Genomic DNA, 14,441 nt, shown 5'->3' on the forward strand with positions numbered 1-14,441 from the left:
TCCTCGGAGGGAAAAATTACACATTACAAACGTCAACTGACATTTGATCAAGTCACGTCACCTCTCATGTGCTGCAGCCCACTGCCTTGCATCTCAATGAAGATTAAATGGATACTCTTGAAGATGTAAGATTTTTTTTAATTTATATGAAGTGTGTTAGCATGATGCCAGGGGGAACATTTTGTGTTGTGGTCTGTTTTAGTGAATGATTCCCCCCCCTTGCAGTTTGTAAGTGGGCGGGGCCTCCTGTAAGGCAGATGGAGGAGGCTACTTGTCAGAAACAGGAAATGATGCCTGCTGATTTCTTGAGTGTCATTGAGTGGAGCTCAGATTATTTAGTCATATTTCATTTTGGTACAGTCCCTCTTGTCAAAAAAAAAAAAAGGACCATATCTACATCCAAAAAGTAGTTCCACTGGTGGACACTTGGATCTCACAGGTAAATAATTGTTTGCAAATTGTTTGTTAAGGCACAAGTGTTGAAAATGTGGTGGCCATTTTTTGTCAGCTGTTTTTGTGATGTAAAAAAAAAAAAAAGAAGACCTTTCTGGAGGTAAAATAAGCTAATTGAGGCCCGAGGGAACATTGAGGCATGGAGAGGACTAGAGCATGATTGCGTGTTTGCATATTTTTATGAGAACTACTGCTGGCCTCTGCTTGTGTCCTCATTATGAAGCAGGTATTTCCCTGCATGCATTGCAAAGGCATGCGGCCGAGTTTGTTGTTTATATGATGCTCGCTGTGAGCTTTCCCTTGTAGGTCAGACTGGTGATTCATCAGATTAATTTGAGAAGAAACTCACACATGAATGCACAAAAGCAAGAGAGCACACTCAGGTGCTGTTGCCGATGTCTTTTGTGTCCGATTCACCTGCTTGCCCGGAGGTGGCCCTACGTAGACGTGGATTTGTTCAATCGTTTGTGGGCAAGAAAGAAATGAAAGATGATACATGAAATAGAAAATACAAGCTAGCTGGAAGGTCTGTATTTTTTTTTTTTCCTTTTCTGTATGGCACCTAAGAATGATAAAAGGCAAATTAAAACAGTCCCTGTCCTGCTATGAAAGGTTTACGATTGTAAATTAGAACAACTGCAATGTCACAGACCGGCGCTGTGTCCATTTGGAATGCCACGCCGTATTTGAATGTTGTTCTTCCTAATTATTTCTATCACTTATCTCTTGTTATGAGCCTCGCCGGCACACGCTTTGCCCAGCGCATACGTGCGCCTGGTTGCACGGAGATAGAAAGACAGATGGGAAGGTGATTGAGATGGATGCCATTCATTAGAAGCTCATTTCAGTCTCCCGCGCTGTCTAATGTTTCCTGTCAGACAGGAAGTTGACCAATCCCGGCCGCCTCTGAGGCCCAAAAATCTCACTCGGCGCAATAATGACTTCTTCAGACTGGCTTCAGCCTTAAGCGTTGTTATCTAACGAATACATTTAGCAGATGTGGGCACCCTCCCCTCTCAGCTCAATGGGCACACCTGCCAAGATCTCACCTGCTTGCTTGCTTGCTTGCTTCACACTCAAAGACGTGCCTTCTTTGTCACTTCAAGTTCTTTTCCTCCCACAGGGTGTTTTTAAATTTTTCATGGTTTGGCTTTCCATGAGTGACTTGTTGAGCAATTGGAATAAACGACTTTTGCTGCACCAAAGTGCAGTATTACTTTGCGATACAACTGAGCTGCTTTATGAGGTTTTTGAGTTACGAGCTATCATTTGGAAATTTTTCACATAAGCTTATTTCACAACAAAAAGCAATTTGGCATAGTGGGAAAAAAATCTTCTTGTAAAAAGCTTCAAGCTGTTTAATGCCACTTCCAGTTAAAGTTTACTGTCAGAGCATTACTAATGTAAGAGAATTACTAATGTAAGAGAATTATTAATGTAAGAGAATTACACATTGTGTATTTAAAAAGAACCCAAATAACATTTCCTTAAAGTCTGCTGACACATAATTCAAACTGTCATGGATGTGTTTAGAAAAACATCTATGTGGCAGCAATGTATTTGAACACAAATGGTGCAGCAACACATATAGAGAGACAATATATTCGATAAATAAGACATTCAATCATATCATGTAAATATGCTTCTTAATTAAGATTCCAATCATTTTGTTGACTACCCCTTAAATGAAGACACATTGACTCATTCTGATCAAACTGATCTTATTGTAACATTCAATAATATGGTGTGCAATATATTCTAAAAGTTACCCTTGCCTACAGTGGTAGACTAATATCATCAGACATAAATGGGCAAACACTTTCAATATGAGAGTGTAAATGAAAATATGTGATCAAATATGATATTCTTCAAATATCTCCTGTTCATTTGCAATACAAAACCTTTTCCCGAACAATTATATCTTAGATCGCCTGTCCGCCCGCTCGCCACGGGATGCAATCCCATCCAATGTGCATATCTCAAATATGCTGCCATTGTGTCAGGCTAATTACAGAGATGCTCTTATGCTAAGATGCAGATGGAGGGGTCAAGATTTTCTCACGCTCCAGATGTATCTGTCACCCCCCCAAAGCCTCAAATTAAAAACTTGAATATGGCACATCATCATAAGGTAATTACAAGAAAGCACTCAAGTATCAGATTAGAACATTTAATGAGATCCAATGAAATCGAATTGAATATCCTCAAACAGAACAGTGTCGTCTTTGCGAAAGCAGAATTTGTAATGCAGCTAAGTTGGCAATGTCTACACAACACCAAAAAAGATCTCAGCAAATAATGACAGGCAACAGCAAATAACGCTTCGATCAATGAAATTGGGCCTGCTCTCTGAATCGATTTGAAACGAGATGTTAATTTTCTTTTTAGTTGGAGCCGTTACAAATGACATCCATTCACAAGAACTATAACTGTGTTCAAGTATGGACATTAGTTTGTGGATTGATGATAAAAGGCCTTGAAAAGCACAATTCAAAAGGGGGGGGGGGTAACAAATGCACTTTTATTGAAACATAAGAGATACTTACATGAGAAAATGATGATGCCTTGTTTAGCATACGAAGAAGCTTTTGCCTATTTCCATTTCTGGACTGCATGTCATTTTTGTTTTAGCATGTTGCATATTTAATCAGTCACTCTGTGGCCCATTTGAGATTTATTTTTCTTTCTTGACTGAGGGGCATTGGTTGAGTGCTCTTTGCTTGTAGCTGGAGCTGGCGTGCAATCTTTTTGTCATTAACATGCACAAAGTCCAGAGCAAAGTTTGCCTGGTTCCGGTTGATCTATGATACGAAACGCTTGTGCCACTACTTCATTTAAAAGTCATTTTGTGTTTTTCATAGCATTCACTGACTTGAACAAAATAATACGTTTGCCATAAGTCACAATATGTCAAAAAGAACACTCCATTCTTTTAAATGTATTGCCTGCACTAAGGTGGAAGTCACATTGTAACCAGATTGTTTATTTTTTTGCAGGGTTAGTAAAAAAAAAAGAAGTTTTGTGAAGGCTTGCTTTAGATTCTAGTTAAGACCCCTAAATACGCAAATACTTTGACTGATCTGCTTGCAATCCATCTGATTGTTTCGACAGCTGCTCATGTTAATGCAGCCATGATGTACACAAAGGATGCGCTCATCGTGAAGAGCAACGCAGGTGTCGCCTCGTAAAGCCTGACAATGAGAACAAAAAGGCTCACGGCCTTCCGAGAAGCCATTTTGGTGGGTCAGAGTGCCTTTCACTTTTTATGTGCTTCGCCCAAGGACTGTCTTTTACGGTCAAATTAAAACACACAGGAATACCACATCCGATGGTAATTTTTTTTTTTTTTAAATATCTCTCAACATTTGCGATACGATTCAACGAGCTGTGGCCGTTTCTCGACATATAAAGCATCGGGGTGTTTTTTTGTGAAATAAAACTGTCGGGTATTGTTTGGACATGATTGGACATTATAGTCTAGCAATAAAAGCTTCATATAACCCACATGTGGTGATTTTTGGAACAAAATTGGGACGATCCGTGCAAGTTGGGAACTCAAAATTCAGCTTGACCTAACGTGCTGCTTCAACCACTTCACATTTGTGCTTCAATCGAAAGCCAAATTGCTTCTCAGGTAGCCAACATTTCAAATTCTAAATAGCTATGTGACTAAAGTGTCACGCTATTTTCCAATTCAGCCTTTTATAATGTGCTGTTTATTTTTTCGGGTTGTGTTCTAAATGAGAAACAACTATAAATTGACACTTATGTGTTTCCAAAACAAGCTGTAATGATCCGGCAAGACCTTTGTGTGGTTTTCTACTTCCAAGCCATTAAGCCCACACCTCTCCAAACATTGAATATACCATCAGGTGATTTTCTTTTTTTTTTTCCCCAGCGGAGATCATTACGTTGCCAGTCGTCAAATACAAATTGTCCACGCGTTCACCAGGGGAAGCGTTTGCATATCAAATCTCGCACATGAATTCTTCCGCATACCTGAACCCAAAATATGAGCGAAAAAAACTCTCGAGCATAACTTGACATTACTCAGTCGGTGACGGCCCACCGGGGAGACACTTTGAACGTGTCTCAATCGTCAACTTTGAAGCCCGCATGCGTCCAAGACACTTTGTTTTAGTGCTCGAGGAGACAATTACTTCTCAAGCCTCCTCGCCGCTTGACTGTATGTGCTTGCAAAGCCGTACTGAGCATGCAGCACTGCTTCTTCTCCGCCCATTTAACTTGCAAAAGGATCAGTCTGGTATTATTGCTCATAATAGGATGTCACAGTTTGTTCTCTAACTGATTTTTATGTCTGTGTGTGAGTGTGAGTGTGAGTTGGGGTGGTGGAAATGCTGCAGGGTGGGAGAGGATGGAGACACACATACATATGAGGAGAGGCAGAGGGGGAATGCGGCTGCACGTCAGCTTTCCCTGACAGCAATTTGCACCAATTATTCATAAATGGGCCGCATGCTTGAGGTGTGTGGTGACAGGTGTCCTCTGCAATGCACAGTGTCCATAACACCACTTAAATGAGGGCATCGCTTTACCTCTTCGCCTTCTGATGTGGCCCGAGTCAGGAGTTATTGCGTCCCGGTAACATTTAAGTGGGGCACAACGCTGAAATCGATTTGGCACTTTGAGGGAAAACTAAAGGACGGACGGACGGACGGACGGACGGGCGTGTATAATTGGATTGAATTGTCACATCTCACATGAGCCAAGAAATTAACCTTTACAGTATCAATTATATTTTTTATTATGCATGCTGGATGCGAATGAATAAATAAATAAATAAATAAATAAATACGAGTAGCCATTTTTTTTCTTCTCACAAAATACAGAATATTTGATGTACTCATACCTAACCTCCTATTTTCATTTCTAGTACCAACCTGTGATGGAAGCTTGGTTTGGCAGAAGTGAGTCTTAGACAAGGAAGCAAACTTCTCTCTCAAGTCTTTTGGAAAATCCTCTCCTCACTCTTTCATGACGGATACGCAGCATCAAAGCTAAGTGAGAGGGCGCAACGCAATTGTGCCGACTGACGACAGAGCGGGCAACAGGTAGGAAATGTTTTTGGGCTTCGCTTGATATTCAACAAGGACATATCCAATCACCATGCAGTTTTATTCACCAAAACATACTTTCTTCTTAATTGACTGCAAACATAAATTGTTTTAAGGCAGAGCACAGATTTGTTTTTTTTTTATTATTATATAAAAGTAGACATGTATCACTTTCTTTCAACAGACAAAGATTGTCACCGGCAGGGACGAAAGCATTAGTTAGTGTCTTGGCGAGCGTAGATTATAACTTGTTCACTGCTTTATTGCACTTATTACTCCGGCACGGCTATCATTTGTGCTGACAGCATCGTGCTCACCACTGCTATTAGATCTCGGGGGGGGGGATGCCATGTACAAGTGTGCTATACGTGTCAGGCCGTGATAAAGTCAAAGAAATAATTCTTGTAATTACGTCGTCTCTGTTTGCATTCCGCCTACTTGTGTTGGGGAAAAAAAGTTAAAGGAGTGAGTTTATTTACAGAGGCTCGCTCGGGATCATTGCAGTCTTTGTTTCACCTGTTTATTATTTTTTTTGTCCAGCAGAGAAATGATGATCCCTATTCTCAAATGTCAGATTAGGTTTCAAGCAAACACCCCCCTCCCCTCCCCTCCCCTCCCCTCCCACCCCGGGTTATGCGCATCCATTGCAGCATACTCTCACGGCCTCCTCCGCTGGCATGACTCTGTCCTCGCTTGCACTACCAGTGCAAACCATTTTTTTGCATTTTTTTTGTTTTGTTCCCATAATTATCTTTGTTTTGCCACATTTGTCCCAAATTGATTTTCAAAAAGGTATAGATGACTTAAAATGTGAGAAGAAATAGAAGTAGGCAGGCTAGCAAAAATGTTTGGCCTAATTGTGCAGTCAAGCAAAATAGGTTTGAAGTGAACTTTTTGATTTTTTTTTTTTTTTAACGCCACATCTGTTCAAGTCTGCCAGGAAAATAAATCAAAACTACCCAAAAAAAACCCCAACGATGGCATCTGGAAGTTGTACTTTGTGCCTCATATATGAATGAATTTAGATGCTTATTGCAGCAATAAGAGACTCAAATCACACTATGCATACTAATAAGTGCATCAACATTATTTTGCTTCAGCGGAAGAGAAACAATTACCAGTTCAAGGCCATTCCAGAGGATCATTATTGATGGACCTAATGAGAAAAGAAAACCTTAGCCTGCCATTCAGGGATAAATTATTGGCAGCATTGTTTAAATACAAAATGCATTTGTACCTTGCTCACATTTATGGTTGAGCTTCTGGAAAACAACATTTTAATCATAAAAAGATTGCAAAGAACACATTGTGGTGAGTAATAAGTCACCAGGGACCTGTCGTGCTAAGGGAGGGCCGACAGTTAGGGGGCAGACTTAGTCACTCCCTAAAAAAGGGAGAAATTGCTTCAAATGACATAAATGTACTTTTACCGATAATTAGGGAACATGGAGTCCCTTTTACTGGCTAAAAATATGAAAAACGTCACCAAGCTGCGTTTGTTCATAATAACTCAATTTTGCGACTTTTATTCTAATACCCCTATTCGATTCCTGATCATCGATTCCTCGGCCAACTCGCACGCAAGAAGAGAACGGGCACAGACTGCAAATTGGCACTTTCTGCAAGGGACTGAGAAAGCTCAAAAAGCTGTGCAACTGTACGAACACGCCCATTAAGCCAGTTCTCTTGTAAATCCCTCTTTAATTGTGAGCCATGCCTTCGACTGCCTCCTAAAGCCAGTCACAGCCAATGCAAGCATTTTTGAGGCCATTACGGGATCATTTATTAGATAGGACTCTTATTTTTATTTTTTTGCCAATATTAAAAGGTTTAAATTCCATTTTTTTGTCCATGTCAAAGTACAATCAGACTCTTGTTGTTGACTCTAATGTTCATATTTGTTTTTAAATTTAGAGGTTTAGAGGACAGCTCTCCATCGGTTTGACTAAGCAGAAAATTAACTGCATTTACACCAAAGGTTAATACACATTTTTGTAGATTAGAACTGAAAATGACCTCTGAGGCGGAAATAAAAAGCGGTAAAAATTGTTGGAAGGTCTAAAAAGTGATGAAGCTGAACAGTGAGGGGAATTCAGGTTTTTGAAATGATTTTTTTCCGCACGTGACCTGCAAACCAAGAGAGCGACGTGGCCCATATGCAGCCAATCCTACGTGTTACGTAAGCTGACCCAGTGTTGTAATCAGATCAGTATGCTTCAAAAAGCCAATCCGCCAGCCTCTGCCAAACACTTCACAAAGAATAGGAAAAGACATACAGACTTTGTACCCGTGGGAATTTTCCACATCCTCAGCGGTCTTTGGAGACTTGGTTGACTTGCCTTCGTTTTGGTTTGAATATTGTATAGCGACAGTGTGTGTTGTGTATCTGATGTATATTTGATGCGCGCTATGATCGTTGTTCACGATTCTCAAGCAAGAGGAGAAGTGGGGGAGCTTGGAAAGCGACGTATCACAGACCTACTGTGCGTGACGGCTTGTCACATCCCCTATATAGCATTCAGAGAACTTTTCCGTTATTCATGATAACTAAAGCTAGCGGTGGGATCTCCTGTACAAACACACTGTACTTCTAGCTTCTGTTTGACTCATACCTTGAGGTTCTCTCACTCACAACATCCCGACGAGTCTCAGAGTCGATTTTATCGCTTCATATTTCTCATTTGCCAGTCACGTTTTGGGTGAAAGGACTGTAACCTTTTTATACGGCCCGAGAGCTGCTTGCGGATTAGTATAGCGGCGAGCTTCGGTCGCTTCAATTGCCACTAGTCTTGAAGGCAACAGCCCAATTTTCTTTGTGAAAATACATTGTGATGTGATTGACTTGGCAACTGTGATGTCATCTTCGGTCAACAGTAAGTGGCAAAATGGCCACCCCCTGAGATAGATGTACCCAGGGGGGGGGATTTTGCGTCTTAATTCATGTTCCGCAAATTCAATATTAATCAGAATGCTACGTTTAGACTAATGAGGGCACGTACAAGATTTTATTGGAAAAAAAATTAGGGTTGACTTCTTCTTTAAAATAATCATACCAGTAGAACAACAGGAAAAAGAATCAATGACATTGATCAACTGACAAACAAACAAAGACGCAAACTAATAGATGGACAATACACTGGCAGAAAACAATAGCAGCATATCCTTGGAGCTCTTGCGTTAGTCTTCTCCGTATCCCCGTTCTGTTATCTCAGATGCCTCTTCATTTGTTTTGTCTCTGTAAAAGCAGCACATCACTGACTCCAGTCAACTTAGTCATTCATATGAGGTGCCATTGTGTTTCAAAGAACTCATCCCTTTTTACCTGATTGACTACCGGTGATTTACATAATCACTTAGTCAATTTAGACTAGCGGAGGGAGAGCAGATCTGCTTTGTCGTTTATCATCACAGCACGTTCCCCTTGTGTGATTTCTCCACAAGCTCGCACGCTGCGCAAAGTACAGTCGTTGGCAAGCTGTGCTTTCATTTATTCAGTGATTATTTGAAATTGAATTGAAGAGGATGTTTGTTCGAGCATGAATGCTTGCCCGTGCTTGTCCGGGCTGGATCGCTGAAGCTCTTTGTTTATTTGTACACATTCATTTTCATTGTAATAAGATTTTAGCCATGGTTTGATTTTGTTTTTTCGTTATTATTTCCGCTGCATTACACCTGCGCTGACTTAACTAACGTTCTATTTTCCGCTGTTAATGAAGGACTCTACAGATAAACAAGAATTCACTGTCAGACATCAAGAACTCTGCAACAAAATAAACTGCGGCTCGTTTAATCTCAAAATAACTTCCCTGGGTCTATTGAGTATGTTCCCGATGAAAGATTACAGCTCTTCAGTAGACAAACAAGCGAGTCGCTTTCGACTTTGCACATTTTACTGACAAGAACATGATGAGCTCTCATTGCCTTCCCTCTCGCCTTTTCGCCACTGTGGAACTCTTTGTCACTCTTCTGAGCATCGGCGTGAGAACAAAAATTGGGTTTGCAGTATTTTCTAGCACACCCACACACCCATAGTAAGTGGAGCACTAAATGAGGACTTGTTCCTCGTTTGAGACCTAGCCTTGTGCTATTTTGGACCAAAAAAAAATCACGGCAGGGTTAAATTATCTAGGTAACCTCGAATATGAGGCAAGGCTTGCTCCAAAGATATCACAGTGGTGCCTCCAGATACGAGTTTAATAATTGGATGGGGAAACCCAAATCATTGTTTCGTATTGAAATGAACGGAGATGCATTTAAACCGTTCCAGTCCCACTCCAAAATCCCCAAATTATTTTTTTAAGTGAAATATTTCCTAAGAAAAAATGTATGTATTTTCTCTTTTCTACCCGAAACATGCGAGAACAAAACAGGACTGTTTGTGTTATTGTATTCCACTCTATTGTGCCGTGTCAGCGGTGAGTGATAGTGCCATGGCTACTCCGCAGGCTGCTCGGGTCAGGAAGCAGAGAGCTCGTAATTGCTCCTGATGAGCTGTTTGTCACCTTGTTTGGAAGCTTCCACCATCACCGCGTGACGGAATGCGTGTGCAAGTGGCTGAATGAGGTAGTTAGGACACCTCGCTGCACCGTATCGTAAATGAAGCCCAATTTGCAGTCCTGAATAACTCTCGTTATTTGCGCCATCGTGGTTGATTACTAGCTTTTCCTTTATTGTGCTGTTTAGAGGAAAAACTGTTAGCAGGTGGGATTCTAGGATCTGCTAATCATGATGGCAAGCGTACTCTAGCTAGCAGTTAGTATTAATAATAATTTGACAAAAATAATAATACAGAACTTATTGTTGGTGAAAGAACCCCCAAAGGAATCAGGAAATCTACACCAATGTCACTTTGGAAATCAAACTAAATAGTCAGGCGGTCTGTTATTGGATCTAAAAACATTTCTGACTGAATGTCACTGCTAGTGAATATGAAAAGAAAAATCTGCATACCATAGTCAACATCCATTGCCAGACCTTCTTTGCTGACTATATTAGTGTGACACTTAAAATGCAAATTGTATTATACAAAGCCTTTCTTGCAGCTTCACCCAAACCCATTTGGACCTTAAAGGGCCATACTACTCAAGTGAGTACATATAAAGAGGAAAAAATGTCCATGCAACCGAATAACTGTAAACAACATTACCACTAATAGTGACGATGATGACAAAGCCCCAGAAATTGGATTGCATTCTTGCACTATAGGTGTTAGACAGTATATTGAGCGGTCAGTACAAGAATGAACGAAAACAATAAATACACTTTCTTAGTGGCTACAATATTGTTAAAAAAAATTGCATACTGTAATTACCAATATAATTTCTGGCTTAAATTGGTCGAGATATGTTTGGTTGAAAAAGTTGCATGTGGGAAATCTCTCATACTTGCTTAGGGCAGAATGTGGCTATGTGGAAGTCCGACACGATGTCAAAAATTCACAAGTATGAATACGTAAATCATATGAGCCGCATACATGCTATGCTCCTCGTCCATATTTGATGGTACAAGCTCGTGTTCAGACTCGGGCCGTGGACTCGTCGTGCACATTAGACGGAGCACTGACAAGCATCTTCCATTAAGTTTACGACTTCTTCTCTGTACTACAGCTTAGATTTCATCAGGTCACTGTGCTCATCTTGCTTCTTTTTAAATAGCTTGTATTTGTGTTTGGTTATAAAATGATTGCGCTCTTCATCGCAGATGACCCATTTTAATTGGGTCTCTATGTCTTTTCTCAGTAACAAAGCTTTTTTTTTCCCCCCACAAATTCCTATCGTTGTAGTGTAAGTAACATAGCACAGGCCATATATGAAATAATAAACACGTTGAGTCTTGGGTGAATTCCCGTCTATTTATTGCCACGCAAGCAAGGTACACGAGGCTTATTGTAAGCGCCAAAACGGCAGCCATCATTATGGCTTGCTTTGCCAGCGCTACGTTTCTATTGTTGTTCTAAATTAGATATTGTTTTGCAATGGCGGTCCATATGCTCACGAGGCTCCCTGCATGTATCATCCAAGAAATGAAAAAATGGCATCTGCCCACGCAGATAAGATCAAGCGTTATATTGTTTTGTTGGATTCAAATTCCTTTCTTTGTGTTGGTGTGTTGTCCATATTGTCAGCATTCTTTCCTAACTTTTTTCCTTGTTTGTCTTTTTTGGCCACCAAGCACTTCTGGGTATTTCGTCTTATCACTGTGACGGCTCCGTGTCTTCGTCGGCTTTCCATCTGTTTTCTCCATTTTTCTTTTCAGCTGCTCGTCGTGTGCGCGACATGACATTTCATTCTGAAATAATCACTGAGGAATGCACATTTTCTCCTGAGTATATATATCCTCTCCCTTGGATATATTCTCTTTGTCTGACCATCGGGTGATGCGTCGGTAGGTCTAGAAATGTGAATTTAAAAGAAAACCCCCAAATGAAATGTGTTGAGTCTAGATAGAACTGACTGATTAGCAAAATAGCTCTTCAAAGAAAAAGAAAAAAAGTCAATTAGCAGTCAATATTTTCACTCTAGTTGCTAAATTGTCACAACCAACAGTGTGCGCGTGTGTGTGTGTGGGCAACAACATCTTCCATTCTTCAATCACACATGATGTTAGGCTTCTTACATCAGACTGTGAGAGCTTTCGCGTGGAAGATAAATGGGTGCTGGATTAGAGAGGAGCACCCGCAATGAAGAGAAGGAGATAAAGTGACTCAAAGACGGCCAGGTGAACCCATCAATTTGGCCTGATTTAGGATTGGAAGTCATTGAAAGGCATTAGGCCAGATGGAATCAAATAGGAGATGGAAAAATGGAGAGAAAACTGGAGAGCACTGAGGGAGACGGAGAGCTTGCGCGTGTGTGTGTGTGTGTTTGCGTGTGACGCTGGAGGATGTGAGTGATGGAGTTGTGAAGTGATGATAATTCTTGTGAAGAAGCTCAAGCATCGGCAAGTCTCATCTCAACACTGATGCCGTCGGGCAGCTGGCATACACAACTACGCATTAGTCAACACTCCGCTGGAGGACATCTCATTGAAATCAAGCATCGTTGCGTCTCACTGATACGCTTAGAATATGTGTATGAAAAGTCAAGGCCAAGGTTAAAAGTTCTATCTGGATGCATGATTAGTCTTGCAGGTCTTGATGCTCAATTTCTGTGGAGTGCTTGAATCGCATTTAGTTTTTTTCCCCATTGGGTTTTTTTTTTTTTCTTTTTTACTGACCCTCACTATGCCTCTATTGTACAGTCAAGCACAGGGAGTACGTTCATATTTATGGGGTCACGTGACTCAACTGGCTTTACAAGTAGCTGTTAGCAGAAAGCAAACAATTCTTCCAAAAAGGCTTGTGCTTGTTTGTGGCCATGTTAATTCTGAAGGTTACTTTCAAATAAAATGTATAACGGAGAATTCAAAATGACTCTGCTCGCTTAATGCTAACATACAATTCAAAACACAATAGCTGACAATTAGCATCTCTGAGGCAGTAGTGTTAATCTTTAATGATGACAAACAGTGAAGCAACATAATAATTATGCAGCAACAGTCAGAATATATTCTTTATCCTCTGCAAAGAACTACTTGTATTAGTGCCGCACTGAGAAGTCCAGAGAAGGTCTGTTTTTGCAAAAATCGCTTTAAGCACCACTTTCATATTGAGGTATAGAACTCTGTGTTCATGATTTTTTATAGTTGAGTTTATTTAGAATCAGTAGAGAATCGATTTCTTGGCTAAATTTCATCTTCTGAACGAATCCTATCTAATGTTAGCCACATACAGGATATTGCTTTGCTGTTGTCCAAATATGGTCAATGGAAGCATATTCTTCTTGTGTCACATGAGCTCTAATCTAAAAAAATGAAAGAAAACTCAAAGTTCCCCCTGAACTACAAACAGAATAAGATATTATGCGGTTCAATCTGGGTGGAAGAAGCAATTTTAATGAGCCACTTGGGAAAGCTTGGCTGTCAACAATACGATACGAGGAGAAAAGTAATTATACCTCCCGGACATTTTAAGTGAAGCTCATCACCACTGTATGAGACTTTAGCGTCAATGTGTTTTACTCGGAGAACATGTCGGATATGAGTCCTTTAAGTTCATCACCTATACGCCGTGTGCACTGGGAAGAATGTCGACAAGGTTGTAAAGGTGCGATATGGTCTTGGAATGATGGAAGGCGCCGTCTTTATCTCGTTTCCTCTGTGCATACTATACATCCTCCTCTCGGTCGCCGTTTGTCCGAGGCTGGCTTCCTTTGGATCCTCCCTTTCTAATTACATGTTTAAATCTCTCCTCCATCTCGCTGGCTTCATCTGCCCGTGCTCCCAATCCTCTTTAATGCTGCTCCCCTCTCGTCCACCTGCGCTACCTTTCATCCTCGTTTAATCTTTTTCTCCTTCTTTAGCTTGCTTGAACTCCTTTACCTTTTCACAGTTTTTATTTTTTTGTACTTTGGTGTTGCAGCTTCCGAGCTGATGGGGAGAACGTTTTTGACCCGTAACCAAAACTGCTTTTTCTGGTCTCACTCTGTTTATTTTATTTATTTTTTTGCTGACAGTTTCTTCCCACAAACTGCTACAGCTTGTTTAAGCAATCGGGCTAAATCAACATATTACAACTTAAGCTATGGCAAGAAAAGGAGCGTTAATTTTCCTTCTAGACTTGAATCTCCGTTTGAGGTCAAATAATCTTGAATACTAACTCTTTACTAACACATGTTAAGACCACTCTCATGCATCTCAAACGTCGTCGTGTTTCTATTCATCGAGCCATCTAAGCCGAGAAGCTAACCAATTACCCACTTTTCCATCCATTGTATGATATTTCATAATTTCTTCAAGAGCTCTCCATCTTCTTGCCTGCTTTTCTCCGTTTCTTTCAATCTTTTTATGCCTCGAGCCAGAAGATGACCTAGTTTA

The 14,441-nt window shown here is 40.5% G+C and overlaps 1 protein-coding gene across 1 annotated transcript in view; it reads left to right on the forward strand.

Moving 5' to 3' along the window:
* Window positions 1–274: 274 nt before the first annotated feature.
* The window catches only part of elfn2b (extracellular leucine-rich repeat and fibronectin type III domain containing 2b), a 31,073-nt gene continuing 16,906 nt past the window's right edge, over window positions 275–14,441 (forward strand). The window contains exons 1-2 of the mRNA XM_088357835.1: window positions 275–439; window positions 5,348–5,525. The gene's annotated coding sequence lies outside the window, so the exon portion shown is untranslated. The remainder of the gene's footprint in view (window positions 440–5,347; window positions 5,526–14,441) is intronic.

The sequence above is a fragment of the Syngnathus floridae genome, chromosome 17 (genome assembly GCF_059516105.1).
Source record: "Syngnathus floridae isolate MCC-2025c chromosome 17, RoL_Sflo_1.0, whole genome shotgun sequence".
Classification (NCBI taxonomy): Eukaryota; Metazoa; Chordata; class Actinopteri; order Syngnathiformes; family Syngnathidae; genus Syngnathus; species Syngnathus floridae.